The sequence below is a fragment of the Arvicanthis niloticus genome, chromosome 6 (assembly GCF_011762505.2).
Source record: "Arvicanthis niloticus isolate mArvNil1 chromosome 6, mArvNil1.pat.X, whole genome shotgun sequence".
NCBI classification, from domain to species: domain Eukaryota; kingdom Metazoa; phylum Chordata; class Mammalia; order Rodentia; family Muridae; genus Arvicanthis; species Arvicanthis niloticus.
In genome coordinates this window covers 65,364,059-65,384,119 of record NC_047663.1, presented here as the reverse complement: position 1 = coordinate 65,384,119, position 20,061 = coordinate 65,364,059, and the positions used below count along the sequence as shown (strand labels likewise).

At 42.2% G+C, this 20,061-nt stretch overlaps 1 long non-coding RNA gene across 1 annotated transcript in view; it reads left to right on the top strand.

Moving 5' to 3' along the window:
* Window positions 1-2,703: 2,703 nt before the first annotated feature.
* LOC143442535 (uncharacterized) overlaps window positions 2,704-20,061 on the top strand; it is a 100,715-nt gene continuing 83,357 nt past the window's right edge. The window contains exons 1-2 of the long non-coding RNA XR_013110777.1: window positions 2,704-2,861; window positions 15,903-15,960. This is a non-coding gene — a long non-coding RNA (uncharacterized LOC143442535). The remainder of the gene's footprint in view (window positions 2,862-15,902; window positions 15,961-20,061) is intronic.

Below are 20,061 nucleotides of genomic sequence, written 5' to 3'. Positions count from 1 at the left end.
GCTCAGGAGGTAATGTCTTCAGATGCAGGTGGAATGATTAACTAAGAAAGGATGTTTTCCTGGGGTGAGAGGAGGCAGGAGGACAGGAAGAGGGAATGGCTCAGAGTGGAATGCCTGGGCCTCTATTTTTTTCCCTTGCCTGAGCTAGAAGAGGCTCCACTCAGTATCTTGGTTTGGTGGCCAAAATGACTTATGCTCTCTCCTTTGTCATGTGTCCATGTTAATGCATTCAGATCACGCATGTATTTGGTGGGGTGAGGGATGGTGACAGCCCAAGGACAAAGGAACGAAAAAAAAAATGTATTGGCTCCATCTAGTTTGCTGAACATTCAGAATTTTAGGCCAAATTGTTTGCCAGTAGCGCTCTGTGGTAGTTATGTTTCTGTTGCTGTGATAAATACCACAACCAAAAGCAACCTGGGGATGAAAGGGTTTATTTCATCTTGTAATTCCAGGTAACAGTCCATCACTGAGGGAAATCAAGGCAGGAAGTCAAGGCAGGAACCTGGAGGAAGAAACTGAAGCAGAGGTTGCGGAGGAGTACGGCTCACTGGCTTGCTTTCCCTTCCTCATTTGGCTACCTTTATTATACAGCTCCCAGCTACCTACCTAGGGGTTGCACCGCTCACAGTGGGCTGCCCATCCCATCAAACATTAATCAAGAAAATGACTGATACACTTGCGTATGGGCCTACACTTTCTTCGAAAGAAGTTCCTTCCTTCCAGATGACTTGAATTTGTGTCAACTCAGAAAAAAACTAATCATAGGCTCATTTACCCAATAATTGAAGTGATATTAGCAGTAAGACCTGGGATGTCTGTGTGTGTGTGTGTGTGTGTGTGTGTTTACATACATATAACTGTGCTGGGAGTGCATATAGCTAGAGGCTCACAATCACACAAAACTTGCTTTTCTTTGGTTAATCCTACTCCCCAGAGCTTCCCAGAAAAGATGCATGTAAAAATAGCATTATGCTAGCTGAGTTTTGGTTTTAAACATCTGTGGGGGGATGGGTTGGGCTAGGTGTCTATTTTCTCTTATTGAGACCAGGAGCAGTCTCCTGGGAAGTGAGGAAGCCCAGATTTTCTATTTTCCCTCAGTGCTGAGGTATCTGCCAGCTCAACACTACGGAATTTAAGACCTAAAGAGAAGAGAGCAGAGAAAGCCCTAGATGGAAATGGAGCACCTACCCAACTGGCCCATCTACTTACTGGACAGAAGTTAGGAGTGTTAGGCTAAAATAGGTTCACACAAGGAGGCCAGACAGACATCCCAGAAACAGTAGTAAGCCCACATGTCTCTGGTAACACGGCTCTGCACAAAGCAGTTTGCTGGACTTTGAACAATCATATGTGTGCCTCTGTCTTTGCCTGTCTGTTTCTGTCTCTGTTTCTCTCTCTCTCTCTCTCTCTCTCTCTCTCTCTCTCTCTCTCTCTCTCTCTCTCTCTCTGCATGTGTGTTGGATCCAGTGTGTGCAGAGGTGGAGGAGGGGTTCATGTCTTCTACCCAAGTCCATCCTTGACAGAGAGGGAGGAATCAGTGACAAGGCAAGGGAGTGTTACTAAGACTCCCTGTGTCCTCTTCTCCCACTTTGCACCATCAGTGTCTTCTGCCCCAATTATGTCTCTTTACATGGACGCTGTCCCCTCTCCAACACTCTATTTGGTATTTGCCCCAGAATGACTTTCCTGATGCACACCTTGAACCGAATCTTTGAGTGCCTAGAAACACCCTATGGTTCTTACTGTCTAGAGCAGAAGTGGGCATCTATTTGTGTATGGTCTTTGGCTAATTTTCTTTCACAAAGTTGGAGCCGAGTAGGTACAGTTGGGAATGCATGACCTGCAAAACTGGAAATCTGTATGATCTGGCCCTTTCAAGTTTACAAAAGCCTCACTTAGGGTAAGGCACTTGGGTATCTATTCTTAAAATCCGTATTAGTTGGATCTCAGTGAATTCTTATCTACTCCTGCTTTCCTTCAAGTTCCCCATGGCCCAGGAAGGAGACATTTTTTTTAAACCAATAATTCTTTAGTTGTCTTTATACTTTTCAAAATCAATGAAAGTAGTTGTTATGTGTTGGTTGCGATCTTTCCCCTCACAAGCTCATGTGTTTAAACACTTGATCCTCAGCTGATGGTGCTGTTTGGGGGTTGAGGGAGAGTATGGAACTTTTAGGAGGTGAGGTAGAGCTGGAACAAATGGGTTGTTGGGGTGGGGGTGGAGTTTGTAGACTGAACACACTTTCTAAGCTGCTTCTGCTTCTTGAAGCTCACGGATGTGAGCAGACTGTTGGTGCTGTGCCTCCCCCACCATGATAAACTATATATCCTCAAACTGAGAGATAAGGTAAATTCTCCCTCCCCTAATGTCCTTGTTGAAAACCACAGTGACCAAAAAGTAGTCACATAGGAAGCAGCTCCTCTTCTGCAAGTGCCCCAGTGCATTTGTGCAGTTTGTATAATCAGCACTGGATCAAGGCAAAGTGTTCTCTTCCCAGTGTCCAGAACCCCATCCCATACTCCTTCCTGCCTTTCTCACAACATCCATTACTTTAATTTCTTTTAGACTTCAATATCAATACAAAGTAAATGTCTTTTTCATTTGACCTCTTTGATCAATGTAGGACCTATGGAATCGTGGATCTCACACACGATTGTCAATTATTGTCCTCACAGTTGTATTCCATTCCTAGGACATACATCCACAATTCTATATTTGGCATTTGGATGCCTTCTGTCTCTGGCTACCAGTGAATTGTGCCGTGATCAACACCCAATTATGTGTTTTGAGCAAGGCGTGGTGGTACATGCCAGTGATCCCAGCTTGGGAAATAGAGGCTGGAGGATTGGTTATAGAGGTGAGTCCAGGGTCAGCCTAAACTACAGAGACCCTGTGATGGTTAGTTTTGATCACTGACTTGACACAATGTACAATCATTTGGGAAGAGTGTCTCAGTGGGGAGTTGTCTGGATCAGACTGGCCTATGGACCTACCTTAAATGACATATTCTTAAATGGGTTAATTAAGGTATAAAAACCCCACCCTGCGTGTAAAAGGTACCATTTCAGGGCTTTGGCTCTGGACTGAAAGAAAAGTAGAGAGTGAGCAAGCTCTCTATCCTGGACTCTGAGGTGGTATGACAAGTTCTCTCAAACTCCTGCTGTTAGGGCCTCCCCACCAACATGGAGGAACCTGAACTACAAGCAGAATAAATCCATACTTTCTTGAGTCGCTTTGATCTGAGTATTTTATCACAGCAACAGGAAAGGAAACAAGACAGACCTTGTCTTAAGTACAAAGTGCAAAACTGAAGTATGTTCCAATTGAACTGCTTGAAGTCATCTTAGGTTGTCCCCTGCCCATGTCCTTGTAGGTACCAGCAGGTCACCTTCCATTTGACTATTATCAGGGGCATTCAAGGACTGTGGCTGCTATTTGGATTTTTTGCCCTTTGGGGTTTTGTTGATACTGACTTTCTTTTTTTTTTTTTTAGCAGTTCTGGTGCAGGGCATAGTAGGGTCACTCTGCAGTTTAAACTTGTAAGATTAATCTTAATCTTAATTAGGAGATTTCCTAATGTATTGGCCACACTGATTCAGTTTTGTCACCTGGAAGTCTAGAGGTGTGTGCCGCTTTTTTTTTTTTTTTTTTTTTTTTTTTTTTTTTTTTTTTTTTTTTTTTTTTTTTAGATAATCTGTCCCATTTATTTATCTGGGTCTTTTATATATTTGGCTGAGACTGTTCTCACAAACATTTGTCTCATAAATATCCTCGCTTGAACTCTCCTTCGCCTTTGTGCTCAAGGGCTTGGTTGAAGAATTCTGGCTCTTACTCTTAATGTACTTCATTAGTTTTCTTGTTCACAGTTAGGACCTTAACTATTGCTCGAGAATTTTTGTTATCTTCAGGATGACACAGATAACCTCATAAATCGTTTTCTATGTTTTTTTCTACCTTTAGATTTTTTAAGTCTACAAGGAAATGATTTTGTATGCATCTATTTGGTAAAAGCAAAGGGTGGTGAAAATTTCTATGTGTGACTATTCAGTTGATATTTTTAAATTAAAAGTCTTTTATGCACAAAACTACTGTGCCATTACCTCTCCATGTGCTATTTTCTTGCACAAGTACTGTGTACGGTAATCACTGTCAATATCCATAGTCTGTCAATTATCATAGCCTCAAATTCTTACACTTCTAAGCTGATCCAAGTGCATACTTGAAGTCCCTGTACCAGGGAGGCTGAGGCAGTGAGGCAGCTGCTCCTAACCTGTGGGTTCTGACCCCTTAGTGGGTTGAATGACCCTTTCACTGGGGTCCCATATCAGATATCCTGTGTATGAGATGTTTACATTATAATTCATGACAGTAGCAAAATTACAGTTATTAAGTAGTAACAAAGATGATTTTAAGCTTGCGGGTTACTCCAACATGAGAAACTCTATTAAAGGGTCTTAGCATTGGGAAGGTTGATAACCACTATAATAAAATCACCCGAGTTCAAGAATTTGAGACTGAGAAACATAGTGAGACCCCCATCCCAGTATCACAAACAAAGCCAACCAACCAACCAAACAAGGACTACTACACTCTTAGGAACATGTATAATAAAGATAGCTGTCTACACAGAACTATGAGATATCATTGGAAAAAGATGAATATTCTATATATACTGCATTGTATATGTATGTGCATCTAATTTGCTATAGCTTTATAATAGATTGCTTTTGGTTTTGTTTTGAAGCTGGGTCTCATGTGGTCAGGTGAGTTTCAAACTCATTATGTAGCTGAAGATGATTTTAAATTCCTGATCTCTCTGTGTCTACCTTCCAAGTGCCAGGATTAAAGGTATGAGCCATCATGTCTAGTCCATTATGCCCAGTTAAACTGTGGATGATAACATATTCTTCAAAATTGCCCCAGATACTCTTACAACCTATCTCCCCATACTCAATTTTTCATTTTTATTATTAGTTATTAAAAAATAATGGGTGTCATTATGACATTTTGTCCATGCACATGATATGTTTTGATCACCTTCAATCCCTTATTGCCATGTCCTTTCCCTCCCCCTCTGCTCCCACTTCTAAGCCTTCCTTCTGATTTCACATATTATCACTATTATTTTGTTTATCAAATTAATATCATTATATGCATCCAGACGTGTTAATGAAACTTGCTAAGTCTCCTTAGTGTTGCTTGTATGTAGATGTTTTTAGGTTGGGACATCTTGTATTGGATCGCCCATCAGGAAACTCATCCCTGAGAAAGACTGAATCTCCCTCTCTCTGCAGCCATTAAATGACTGTAGCTGGAGGTGTGGCCTTGTGAGACTGCTCTTATCTGTGATGATGGCATGTCAATCGGTGTTTTCCTTGTTCAGGTCCTGTTTAGCTGACCAATTGTTGACATTTCTTGGGGGTAGCTTCCCTGTCATAGATAGAAGACGTTATCATCCAGGATATGTCCTGGTCATCTGGCTCTTACAGCCTTTATTTCCTCCTCTTCCATGATGTTCCCTGGGCCCTAGGTGAAGGAGTTGTGCTGGGGATGTATCTAATGGCACTGGGCACTTCATGGTCTGTTCTCTGCATTTTGATCAACTATGAGTTTCTGTCATGGTCTCCCTCTACAGCATAAAGATACTTCTTTGATGATGGGTGAGAGCTACACTTAGCTATGGGTGTAAGGGTTTAGACTACATTGGGAGTTATACTAGTTTAGGGAAATGGCAGTTGTGAGTTCTTTTCTAGGATGCCCATACTAGTCATGGGCAATTTGCTAGGTTTCCAATACCAGGCATGGTTTCTCTCCTTTTTAGTGGGCCTTAAGTCCAGTTAGACAGTTGTTGGCACCCCAGAGTATAAGTGACAGTATTGTGAGGAACTCTGGGACCAAATGATCTTAAGTAGTTGGCAGTGTTTTAAGATGTTAGATATATTTTAGGATTAGAAATTCATTTTTCATAAAAATCATATGATGAAATATAATGATTATATAGAATGTATATATCTATCTTGGATGGGGTTATGTTATTATAAAATACCACTATGTCTAATCTGTGGATACCTACATTTATTTAATTAGATTATTTCTGTTTCACTAATCTTATTTTATAGTTTTAGAATAGAAGTTTATTAATGTTCTATATTTCAGCATTTGTTCCTAGGAGCTGGGTAGTTTTTTTACATTATAAATGCTAGACACTTTTAAATTTAAATTTTTCATTTCAGATGTTATTTGTACATGAAATCATAACCAAACTGTGTGAGTTTTTATTATATCTAGTAACCTTGTTTAATTTATTTGCTAGTTCATAGAGTTCATCTGCAGATTCTTTGGGAGCATATAAACACCCAGCAAGTGTGTGTATTAAAGTGCCAGCTTTACTTTGCTTCCTCTTCTCAGCCATCCTTATACCACCCCTTCATCTTCTTTATACCAGCTAGAACAAATCCAGTGTTTTCTATGTGGTAACAGTGTGTAGTCAGTCAGCTACTCTCCAGGTTGGAAATATGTCAATCCACCCAACATGAGTCTTCTTATTGATTTGAAAAGAACTGATTGATGTGCTAGTAGCCATTTTCAAGCATCCTTTATGGCAAGAAGGGATATTTTTAAAATTAATTAATTAATTTCTTGTGTGTGCATAAGCGTGTATGCATGTATGTATGTGTGCGTGAGTGTGTGTGTGTGTGTATGTGTGTTTTCATATCCGTGCACCCACATACAGACACACATGTGTATGGAGAGCCCTCAGAGGCTAGAAGATGGTCTTGGATCCTCTGGAACTGGAGTTTTAGGTGATTGTGCCACCAGACATGGACCCCTGAGCTATCTCTCCAATCCTGGGGCTAGAAAGAATCACTCTAGATCTCTCTATTATGATTAAGAGTTCTCCAACACTTTATCCAGGATCCAGATGGCATCTGTGCTTATTAGATTTGTTGGGTGACATGAGTTTGCTTCTCCCTGAGTGTATAAGACATAATTGTATAAGTCATAGATTGTCATATCTATTCATTATCTGGATATTCATTAACTTTGTATCAGTTTATTTGACAGTACTGACAATCCTATACAGTAATTATCGTTGTTTCTTTTGTTATAGAGGAGGAATCTGGGCATTCACAATCAGAAGCCTGGCCCATGTCAGACTGTTAGTAACAAGGCTGAGATTTGGGTGTGGGTGGTATGATTTTACAGCTCTTACCTGCAGATCCCCTCACCTCTATCAACCTGAAATGTACCCCAGTGTATCTATTCTGTCCTGAGAAGAAGCAACTTGAAAAAGATGCCTTTTGGTTTATGAGGATACAGATCAATGTGGAAGGAAAGACATGGCCAAATTCATAGCAGCAGGATCATGGGGCTGAGATACTTAACATCTTGATGGTCAGAAAAAGGAAAATACAGACTGGAAATGCGGCTGGGTTGTACGTGCTTCAGCCCCCATCCTTCATAGCCCACTTCTTCCTCCACTGAGACTCTACCCTTTAACTACTCCACAGACTTTCCCAACAGCGCCACCAGCTGGGCACTGGGTGTTCAAACATAAGAGCCTGTGGGGTACATTTTACATCCAAATCTTAGCACCTTATAAATCCTTGGTGACCAAGCCATAAAAGCTTATTTTCTGTTCCCACAAAAACCTTCAGCTGTTTGAAGATGGCCATTACCAGCTTTCTTAGTGATCTCCTAAATCTTATCTGTCTTGTTTCCTTTTCTGAGTGCTGTCCCCCAGGAAAGGTGCTCAGAAGAGGGTGGTATGTCCCACAGCTTGCCTTGACAACCCGCATTCCCTTTACAGCATGTTCTGTAATGGCAACAGCTAGGTAGAGATTTTGTAGGTGAGGCAGGCATCCATTCTAATCCCAGCATAGTTGTTTGCTAGCTGTGAGATCGTCAGCAAGTCCTGGAGTATCCTTCTGCCTCAGTTTCTTCATTTTTAAGATACAGAGCCTGGATCCATCCTGCTCAGTCTCTTCCTCTGAGACTGGTAGGAGATTCATTGGCTATAATGGATGGGAGTGTGTTAGCAGATGGGCGAGAGCTCTATCAATGTCAGTTATTTTTAGCGAATGCATCCTGGTGTTGACACAACCTGGGTGAGCATTTGTACAGAGACAAGCTGGATTCAGCCCTAAAGAAAGCAAAGGAAAGGGACTGTGGAGGCATCTAGCCAACATGAGGAGATGCTGCATGTGCTGTGCGGGGATATAGGGAAAAGATGGACCTGAATGTTCAGCCAAGGTCTAGGGGAAGTTGGCCTGGTCTACAAGGTCAGTGGAGACCAGGAGCTTGGCATCTGATCTGGTGACCCGAGATGCTGGAGTCTCCTTTTTCTTCCAATGAAATGGCAGTGCAGCCATTTCCCGCCTCTCCTCCCCCTATCCCACAAGGCTAATTATTATAAAAATTCCCTGTCATTGCTTTGCAACGGTCCACAGCCTAACTAATTTAAAAATGCAAATGAATGCTAAATTACAGTTAGGTTTGGAGTTGGTTCCCTGCCCACGTACCTAGAGATTGTAGGCGTTATTTCTGCAGTTGGAAATCAATCTTTGGTGCCCCAGGGTGACTTGATAACGGCCAGTGGCATCACTGCTGATGTCACGAGGTGCTGGGCTGATGGAGTTCTGCAGTATGGGGGACTATCAATCTTAACCTGTCTCTGCCTCTGCAGCGGCATACTGCAGCGGCACTGAGATTTTTCCGGAAGAGGCCCTCCCTCTGCCATCTGTCAGCCCAACGATGAGCCTGGTTCTAGTGGTTGGGCAGCTCCGCCTTCAGAACACCCTTTCTCACTGTGAGCTTGGAGGCTGAAAGCTGTTTGGTGATTATGCTGAGGATGAGGCACAGGCATTGTTGTCAGTAAACGGAGTGATTAGCAAGGTCCACTGTGCACTGTGACAGCTCAGGGGCTTAAGATGCAGCGTCCCTGGACCCACCTGAAAAATGGACTATTTAGAGCTGCAGTCAACAAATATATTACAAAAATAGATAGACAGACAGACAGACAGTCAGTCAGACAGACAACACCTAGCCTCTTGGATGTTTTGTCAGTCATATTGAGGTTTGAAAAAAGCTGTGGCCCTGGCCCAGGGTAAAACAGTGGGCTATTGGGTCAGAAAGAAATCAAAGGGGACTTCGAAGCTAGAAGTGATTTTAACCTTTGCTGTGCAGTAGAGTTACCTGGGAAGCACTGAATGCTTGTCTCAAGCTAGAGGCCTCACCCTCCACGACATTTTCACAATGATTGAGGTTAGACCAGGCTACAGTGCTGTTTGAAATCTTCAGTAGATTTCAGGATACAGCAAAGTTGGGATCATTGCTCTAGCCAGCCTCTGGATGTCCTGGTGGGAACAGTATGGCCACAGAGAGGCTATCTCTTAAAAGTAGTGGGAGAATCAGGGGCTCAGACAGGATGAGAATCAAGACTATGTCACCACTAATGGGGGCTCCTTTTCTGTGTTGAACCAACGGTAAGGCCATTCCTCTGAGCATTGCTTAATCCTGTGACAAAATGACTCTGGGTGGTTTGGTTTCTTTCAGGACTGAGAGTCTTACTCTCCTCTGATTCTAGCCAGTGATCCTGGATTTGAGTCCCTGCTACAGATTCTCCTGCCCCATGTTCCCAAGGCTTACTTTGGTCACACAGGAAGAGTGACTGGGAAACAGACTGCTCTCTCTAGCACTAGCTCTACACAGGGACCAAGAAAACAAACTAAACCTCTTCAGCTCCTGTTCCTTCCTCTAGATCCAGTGTGTGGACCCAAATCAAAGTGCCTGGTTGAGAATGGAATTGGCTTTCAAACACAGTCTAGTGCTGGGCAAGAGGACATTGGCAAACACTCGACTTACTAATTGAACAACGTAAACATAAATACTCCACTGCCTTTCCCTTTGCTTCTCTAGCCCCAATACGATTTGCTCACTAGGTCTTAATTTAAAAGATTTGCTTGTGTGGAATTTCTGTATAATAGTCTACACCTATTTCTAGTCATAGCCAATAGGGCAGTAACAACTATCTTACAGAACAAAATGTTTTATACTGTTACTACAAATTTAGAATATGAAAAAACAAAACTTAAAAAAACATATCATATGTGTGTTTATATGTGCACAGAAATAAATAGAACTTAAAAGAATCATACGTGTATGTGTTTATTTATGTGCACAGACATGACACACCATAGTGTATCTGGGTAGGTCAGAAGGTGATTTGTAGGAGTCAGTTTTTGCCTTCTACCTTGTGGGTTCTGGGTATCAAAATCAGGTCATCAATCTTGGTGGCAAACACTTCTACCTTCTAATTCATCTTACTGAGACAGAATTTCGATTAGGTAAGTATCAATTATATATGTATGATGTGTGTCACACAGATACCACTTGTTTATTTGTAGTGCTGGTTATAGAACACAGGGCCTTGTGCATGGCAAGCAAGTACCTTATCACTGAGCTGGATCAGCTTCATTATCTATCTATCTATCTATCTATCTATCTATCTATCTATCTATCTACCTACCTACCTACCTATCATCTACCCTATATATACTTATGTATTTATTTATTATATATCTATCAGTCATCTAACTTATCTGTCCATACTTTTATCTATCAGCCTGCCTACCTTCCTATGTATGTATGTATGTATGTATGTATGTATGTATGTATGTATCGGTCTATCTGTCTATCTATCTATCTATCTATCTATCTATCTATCTATCTATCTATCATTTATCTAGCTGTGTGTAGTATAAGAAGAATGTAAGGGGTGAGATCAACATCAACAAGTGATCATGTTACTCTTGGGCTTTGTCTATACATGAGCTACAATTTCAACAGTATTTTTCCATTTGAAAGATATGGTGACATCATTCAACCTCATACCTTAAGTAAGGCACCTATCTATATTTTCTTACCTGTAATTCAGCAGCAAAGTGCCTACTTGATAGCATTTGAATAACACGATTCTGATTCCTGGCTTAAGTAAATGGCAGTGGCTCTGATGAAGGCACCGTCCAGACAGTCAGTGACAGATGTTTATGGACATGAGCTATATAGTGCCATGGATTCTGAGGTTCACCTTTTTCTTGAAATAGACACATAGATGCAGATTATTTGTTTTGACATCTGTGGTGTGGGATAAGGCTCCTGCATGAGGAGGTGGAACAGTATTCCTGTAGGAGCAGAGATGGAGTTTCTATAGCAGCAGGTAGGCCTGGTACAGTAGGAGAGTTGGAACAGGGTTTTCAGCTATTCAGGCTTGCTGGGCCAGCTGTGTATGATGGTAGGGTAGAGTTGGGTTCTGAGTAGAGTCAAAGGAGGCAGTTTACAGCATGCTGACTTTGAGTAAACTATATAATCTTGATCAGGGCTTAGTCAGGGCTCTAGTACTGACCAGACTATGGCCACAGAGCAAAGATAAGGCCATTAACTCATTAATTTCTTTTAAAATAATACTTGTTCTTTGAAAAATTTACATGTGTATAGAGTGTATCTTGATCAAGTCTGACCTCCTCTCTTAACTCCCTCTAGGTTCCCCCCTCCCACATTTCCTTCCCAACTTCACATCCTTTTCTTATCATATAACCCTCTAAGTCTAATTAGTGCTGCCCAAATACACACAGATGTATTGGATATGTGTGGATGCACTGGGACTTGGACAACCTACTTTAGGCCACCTTTCCTAGCATCCACCAACTGCCAATAGCTTCTCAGATATCAGCGAGTCTTGGAACACTCTCCTCTACCCATGGTGGAATTTTAACCAGCTTGATCTTGGGCAGGTTACCACAGCTGCTACCACAGCTTATGTGCATGATGTCCATATCACATCCAGAACACACCATTGTACACCTGCCCTCCACCTCCTCAGCTCATCCACTTTCTGCCCTCTCTTCTGCAGTGTACCTTGAGTCTTAGAGGTGAAGTGGGGCACTAGGAGTGGCTTTAATGAATAATTTCTTTAACACACATTTACTGAGTTTCTATGTTGCTTCTAGATGGGTCAAGAAAATGAAATAAAGTCAGTTTTCATTACAGTTAACTTTGTCGGGTGTTGACAGAAAACGGTAAAACTGTATCTGGGTTATCACATGTGAATTTGTTCCTGCTGCTAACTTCCCTCCAATTTCAATTCTCTCAACCATCAAATGAGGGTGGGTTGTAACAGAAGCCTCATCAGAGGGTACTTAGGAGAATCACATGACTCAGACGTTGGAAAACAGCACCCCACACATCATGCATATCTAATGTCAGCTGTACACAAACCATCTGGGATAAAATAGATGAAAATCAATCTTTGTTTTTAGTTCTAAAACCTCAGAAGGATCCCAGGAGACAGTTAAGGAGAGGAAGCAAGGATCCCTGCCAGTTCTGTCACTCACCCAAGAGGCTCGGCTGGCATCTCCTTGTCCCTTTAGACGGCAGCTTGCCACTGGCTGGGTTGGTGGCAGTGGGCCAGTCACTGAGTTTAAATAGAATTTTCTTTGTAAATTGACACAGCAATGAAATTACCAAGCTGCTGTGTTTATCTTTCTAAATAAAAGACAGATTTTAAGTACATTATACCAGAGTAATTGAAAATCAGAAGCAAATGAGGTAGGGGGTGTGCAGGGATTTCTAGGCTAATGTGTCATTCCACTCTCTGACCCTGAACTAGGTACAGTAGGAAGCAAGAAGGCATTCTGTAATGTCCTTATTCTCTGAGCTGGTATAAAGAGGAAAATTCTCATAGTGACATTAGCTCACCATTTGGAAAACCCGAGTTCCCCAGGTTTCTTCTAGAAGTGGAAATGTCACAATATGGATTTCAGTTGAGGTTTTGCTGTTTCTAGGAGAAACAGGGTTGTTGCCTGGAGAATCGAGTTCTTCTTCCTCAGGGTTCAGGCTGCAGGCTGCAAGTGGCTTTCTTTAACCCAGGTTTAACTTCCAACCCCCACCCCCGGGATAAGCTTACTGGTCCAGAGACTGCATATTATATCTGGCGACTGCCCAAGGTGAGCTAGAACACTACCAGTTGCTGTTTGAGGCTAGCCCACCCAAGGGAGTGTCGTAGGGTTGCTGGGCCTGGTTGAAAGGTTTTGAGCCTTTTGTCTGTAGTCTGTCCTGATGGTGAAAATGAGAGAGGTTTCAGTGAGTCCCTGTCTCATCTAACTCCATCACCCCCAGGTGGGTTGTGCCCAACTAAATAAAACTAATTTCAGCATGAAAAATTTAAGATATTTTCCCAGCCTTGAAAGTAGGAAGGGGTACATCTTGCAGGCAAATGTACAAAGACTGAGAAGATAGCTCAATCTTTAAATCTTTAAAATGCTTGCCATATATGCATGAAGACCCAAGTTCAATTCCCAGCACCCAGACAAGAAAACCAGGCACAATGCTATACACATATAAAGCCAATGACTGGTAGGGTAGAAACAGAAGGCAAGGTGGAACAAGCCTGATGAAAAATATTTAGGGTTATTCGCTGCACTCCACATATAGGAATGTGTACCCTGCCCTCATACACACATACACCTACATACATGAAAACTTTACAAAGTATCAATTACACATAATCTGGATAAAAAGAGTACACTTTGAGACAAGTGGAGAGATGACTGCCCTAAGTCTTGTCAGGTCATCTTCGTCTTGCACCTGTCCATCCTCTTGCTTATGAAACAGTAGCCTGTGCAGTTCTTAAGCATGAGGTACAGTGCTGCCCAGATCTAAGGATGACCCATCTTCATATCTAAGCATACTATAGTAAATAAATGAATATCCATGATAAAAAGTTGCTTGCTGCAGAGAATGGATAATTCTGCTTAAAGAATATTGGCAAATGAATGTTCCTTTCAGAATATTGGAAGCTGAGTGGCAATGTAACTATCTGGAACTATCTCATCACTGGGCCTTCAGTGAGGTGCTTGTGTAGTCCAGGATGGCCTAGATTTCACGACATAATCAAAGATGTCCTTGAATTCCAGATTCTCCTACCTCCAGCTCCTAAGCCCTCTGAGTGTTAGGATTACAGGCATTCACCATCACTACATTACTAGACGGAATTCTCAGGCCAAGGTCATTGGTGGGGAGATGTCAGGGTATGTTTGGATTTCCTTTGTTTCTTCCTTGAGTTGAAAGTTTGCTCCTTGTATATGGAGACAGGGGTGACCTAGAGAAGTAAATGTATCTGGGGAAACATGACAGTGATGGATTGGGCAAAACTAGATCCAGGGTCTGCTGCTTAGAGCCTGCTGAACAGGGAGGGAGAGGCAGTCATACAATGTGGGCCTTGTTGTTGAAGCATCACTAAATGTACCCCCTACACACACATACACATACACACACACACACACACACACACACACAGAGAGAGAGAGAGAGAGAGAGAGAGAGAGAGAGAGAGAGAGAGAGAGATGGAACTGCCACCTCCTATGCTCCTTTATTTAAAGCACTGACTATGAAACCCAGGTTCATCCTTGTTCTGAGCATTTCTGAGAATCTGAGTATTTCTGAGAAGGTTGGACCAACTTTGCTCTGCTATAAATAAGGTACCAGGTTATGATGTTTCTTGATATTCTAAGGTGGTGGCAGAGAGCTTGGAATCTGAGGTTAGGTTTAAGTCTGCCTTCAGTACAGATCTGGGATCCCATTAAAGGAGATGGTTTGAATTTGATGTCTCTCTGATCTCTCCCAATTCTACAGAGAACAGACTGCCTATCACTCTAGCACAGTGGTTCTCAATCTTCCTAACGCTGTGACTCCTTAATACAGCTTCTCATGTTGTGGTGACCCCCAACCATAACATTATTTTGGTTGCTATTGTTATGAATCGTAATGCAAATATCTAATATGCAAATAGTCATAGACCATGTTAAAGGGTCATTAGACCCCAAAGGGGTTTCAACCCATGGGCTGAGAACCCCTGCTTTATCAGGAAGGCAGTGGTCAGACTGGCCTTTGCAACATAGCTGCAGGCCATAGAAAATCTGATAGAACTGAACCAGCTTCAGAGAGAGGACAACTCATCCTGCCCCCTGGTGGACATGTCTCTCCATCTCCTTGAACCATACTGAGTAGACTCAGAGATTCAGGCCATATTGTTGCTCAGCCTTGAAGGACAAATGCAGACAGATGAGCTGGCATTAAGAATGCAAGTTTTTCATAATCTGGTCACCATGTAGTATGGAATGATATATTTAGAGAAGGGAGGGGTCATGAAGAAGCTCTGGGATAGAGTGGCAATGTCATGGACAACAGTTAAGAGGATTTATTTTAGGGCATATGTTGTATATACTTGTGTTTGCACATATATGGATATACACAAGTGTTCAGGTAAATACGCATATGTTGGAGCTTGGAAGCTATAAGTTGATGTTGGGTATCTGCCATCATCATTATTTGTTGAGGCAGAATCTCTGGATATATCCAGAGCTCTGATTGCAGCTAGTTTAGCTAGCCAGCTTGCTTGAGGGAGCTCATGAGCCTCTGTCTGAGTGCAAGATTACCGGTAACCACAATGACTGCATGGGGTTTAGGGATCAAGAGTTGATCCTCAGGCTTTTGGGCAGACACTATTTCTGAGCTATCTGTCTTTCTATTCCCTGGAAGGAAGACAAAGGTGACTGTGGTGGCTATTACTGGTTGTCAACTTGACTATATCTAGAATAAACTACAATCCAGAATTGGAAGGCTCAACTGTGAACCTGATCTTGATGCATACTGGCTATGAAAAGCTTAGGCCCAGGCAAGGTAGTACATGTCTTTAATCCCAGGAGACTAAGGCACAGTCCCAGATCTAGGCATGTTAGTACACACCTTTAATCTGGGCCACACCTTCTGCTGAAGACCTACATAAGGATATTGGAAAAAGGAAGGCTCACTCTTCTTTGCTTGCTTGCTTGCCTTGTAGGACTGAGCAACTGCTAGATCCTTGGACTTCCACTCACAGCTGCTGCTGACCATTGTTGGTAAGTTGGACTACAGACTGTAAGTCATCAACAAATTCCCTTACTCTATAGAGACTACCCATAGGTTCTGTGACTCTAGAGAACCCTCACTAATACAGAGTGACTAACCACAAAACCTTATGAGTAGCCTTCGGCAATAGGGCCTTATTAGGTTCAAACTAGATGGGGTCCCAGCACTGAGAGGGGGAGTGGATATAGGTTTTCATCCCTCACCAAAAAGCTGTCTGCAAATGATACCTTTTTGCAAAGGAAATATCATTTCTCCAGTGGGGTCTCACTGGGTGACTAACTGCATAGCTCTACTCAATGTTAGAGCTCACGGCCAGCACTAAGTAATCAACAAAACAACCTTAGTGGTATTTTGTAGACAATTTGTCTCGGTTGTTTTGTTTGGACTTATTTTGTCTTACTGGTTTTCTGATTGTATATTATAGTTTCTTATTTAGTGTTTTGTGGGGAGGGGGGTTGTTTGTTTGTTTGTATGTGTGTGAGTTTATTATGTTTTTGTTTGTTTGTATGCTTTGTTTTTCCCTATTTGTTTTCTAAAGAGAGAGAGAAGAGAAATTAAAGACTCAGATTTGAGTGGCTGGGGAAGTGGGGAAGATTTGGGAGAGTTTGGGGGAGAGGAAGAGTATGATAAGAATATATTATATGAAATTCTCTTTCAATAAAAATCACTTAATGTGTCCTCAGAGCTGGGTTTTCCTTTGCTTGGTGGGTGAGCACAAAGTGAGGTGCTTCCTGGATGATGACTAAGAAGGGTTAGAATTTGCAAATAGATCTTCTACAAAGTAGGAAGTTTCTAAAATGAGAAGATCCTATTGTAAAATGTACCACGTACCTGGAGCTCACAAGGATAAGATTTTTGCCTTGTTGGTAAAGAAGTTATCAGCTGAGTTCAACAGTGACTTGGGATATAAAAAGTTCTTGGAATTTTCCACCTTTGGATGGTGTTTTGCATTGATTGAACTAGGAACTGCTTACCCACGAGTACTCAGGAGTACTCCAAGAATACCCATGGTGGGACTGAGGTCTGTCTTCAGAGATGCTGTATTGGGTTGGAAAACAAGGACACACCCTTACAGTCCTATTATGTTCCATCTTCTGCATCCTACCCTCAAGTTCTGCTGTGAAGCTTATACCAACTAGCTATGAGAGCTTGTCTGGCCCAAGTTTATTCATCTGTAACAGGCAGACATATAATACCTGTTCAATAATACCCAACAACGATACTGCAAAAGCCTGTTGTTGGGATCGGAGCCTACATCCAGTGATGATGTCACCCATCGGTGACAAGGACCCATGTGTCTGTTGCCATGGCAACCGCTATATATTCCCAGCATTCACCTGCCCACCCTTACATGTATGCAGCAGTGTGTAATTACATCACAGCCCAAATAAAAGGCAGAGCCCCTGACCTTAGCTCTTTCATTCTCTTTCCTCCTCTTCTTCCTCCTCTTCCTCCTCATCTTCCTCCTCCTCTTCTTCTTCCTCCTTTGACTCCCTTCGTTCTTTTTTCTTTTTCCCTTCTCCCCCAATAAGCCTCTCCCATGGAATTGTGCTGGCCTGGTGTGATCTGTCCAGATACAAGCTGCCATTCTAACACAACACCTGTGGGGGGGGGGGGATGATGTATGTGAAAATGGCTTTTATGGGACAAGATAAAGGGCTATGGTGATGATTCAGTGGGTAAGAGCACCAGCTGTAAAATCATGAAGACCCAAGTTCAAATCCCCAAGCATTCACATAAAAAAGTTGAACATGGCTGCTTGGTTTTGTAATCTCACTACTGGAAGATTGAGGCAAATGATTCCTGGGAGCTTGCTGGCCAGAAAGCCTAGCTGAAACAGCAGGCTTTCTGTTCTGTGAGAAGCCCTTTATGGATCTGAATGAGAATGGGTCAATTAGGCCCATATGTTTGACTGCTTAGTCCCTAGTTGTTGGAAGTGTTAGGGAAGGATTAGGAGGTGTGGACTTGTCAGAGGAGGTGTGCCACTGGGGGTGGGCTTTTCAGCTTCAGTATGTGCTATGGCTTCTGCCTGTGGCTCAAAATGTGGAGACAGGATCCATAAGCTCTGCCTGCTGCCATGTCTTTCCTCTGCCACCATAGATTCTAATCTGCCAGAACCATAAGCCAAACTACAAGCTTTCTTTTATAAATTGCCTTGGTTGTGGTATTTTATCACATCAAGAAAAAGGTAATAAGACACCTTTTCCCGACACCATAAGATGGAGAGGGATGGGAAATACCCCACATCCTCCTTTGGCACTGGCCTCTATATGTGTGTGCACAGGGACATGAATACACACACACACACACACACACACACACATTGCCACCATCACACACTCACAAAAAATGAATAGGGCAACAGGACAGATCGTGAGCTCACAATAGTGCGCTCACAATAGGTTAACCATGCATAACACCACAGCTACTGTCCTGACTGACTCAACCATGCTGATTAAATGTTGAGACTGGGAGCCAGACTGCCTGAGTTGGAGTCCAGGCTCTGCTCTATCCTGGATATTTGATCTTTGGCAAGATCCTAACCTCCTTGACTTTTGGCTTATCATTCTTTGTAAAAGAAGCTGAGAAAGAGTAGCGAGCTCAGAGAGTCACTGCAAATCTTAGAGTCTTTCGCCTGTACAGTGAATATCATGAAGCCAGGTATACAGTATGTCCCTACTAGGCTCTATGCTTCTTATTGTTACTATACCTTGGGGTGGATTGTAACACCTGATGGCTGAGCCATTGAGATATCTTTGGGGCATCTCTTGTCAGAACTTCAGCCATCCCTGAATGTCCCAAGCAGCAAAAGGGATAACATGTCCACCTGAGTCCCTCCAGGGAAAGCTAGGCACAGCTGCCAAAGTTTGTCAACTTGGAGACCCCAAATGTTTTCTTTTATTTAGAATCTCATAACATTCTGTCATAAATGTTTTATAATTACCTCATGAATTATTCACCTGCAACTTAATAACCTTAAATTTTATGGGATTATGGTTTTATGGAAGAAAACATTACCAACCCGGGACCCAGCTGGGAAGGGGAAATGCTGACATAGACAATTTATTTCCATGTTGTGGTAGAGAAATGTTTTAAGTATAAAATATGGAATATTAATAAGAGCAGAAATAAGAAAACTAAAAGAAGAGAGAAAATTCTTATGTTGCTCTTTTAAAAATATTTTATGTCAAAGCTGTACATGCAGTGTTTCCCATAATCCACTGTGGCTTCTGCCACCTTCTTTGATAAAAGCAAAGAAAAATCCTTTGTTCCTCTTCTTTACTTGCTCGGAGCTTGGTTTTCCTATAATTTTATCCATTACTGAATTTCACTTTGTCTATTGATATTCACTGGTGACTTTTATGTCTATGTGTGCCTTTCTATTTATCACAACTGTGAAGGTACCAGAGGAAGTGAAGTAACGTCATAGTTGAAGTTTCATTTGTCAACTTGGTACAAACTAAAGTCATCTGGAAAGGGGGATCTCAGCTGAAGAGTTGCCTCCATCAGATTGGCCTGTGGCATGTAGGGCACTTTCTTGATTGGTAATTAATATAGGAGGGTTCAGTCCAGTGTGTGACCTCAGGGCTGATGGGCCTAGATTTTATAAGAAAGCAAGCTGAGCATGAGTCAGGGGGAATAAGCCAGTAAGCTGCGTCCGTCCCGAGTGTCTGCTGCAGTTTCTGCTTCAGGCTCCTACCTTGAGTTCCTGCCTTGGCTTCCCTCTATGATGGAGTGTAATCTGTAAACTATAACAATTCCTTTCCTCCCTACATTGCTTTTGGTCCACGTTTTATCACAGCCACAGAGAAGCAAACAATGACAGGTCCCCGGAAGGCTGTGATCCACTGATCCATCTCCTCAGCCCTCACGAATGATATTTAAGTTAAGTTATCACTCTGTCACCATCTTGGATGGTTAGAGCTTTTGTTTTGGAATGTCCTTGGTGATATTGCAGGACCCTGGGAGTGTCGCATTTGGAACAGTAGAGGGAAGATTGGAGCCTGAGTCTTGGCTATCATTTAATTGATGCATATATTTAGCAATTCAATTAAGTTTTCTCAGTCTGGCTTCCTGATAATGGATGAGAC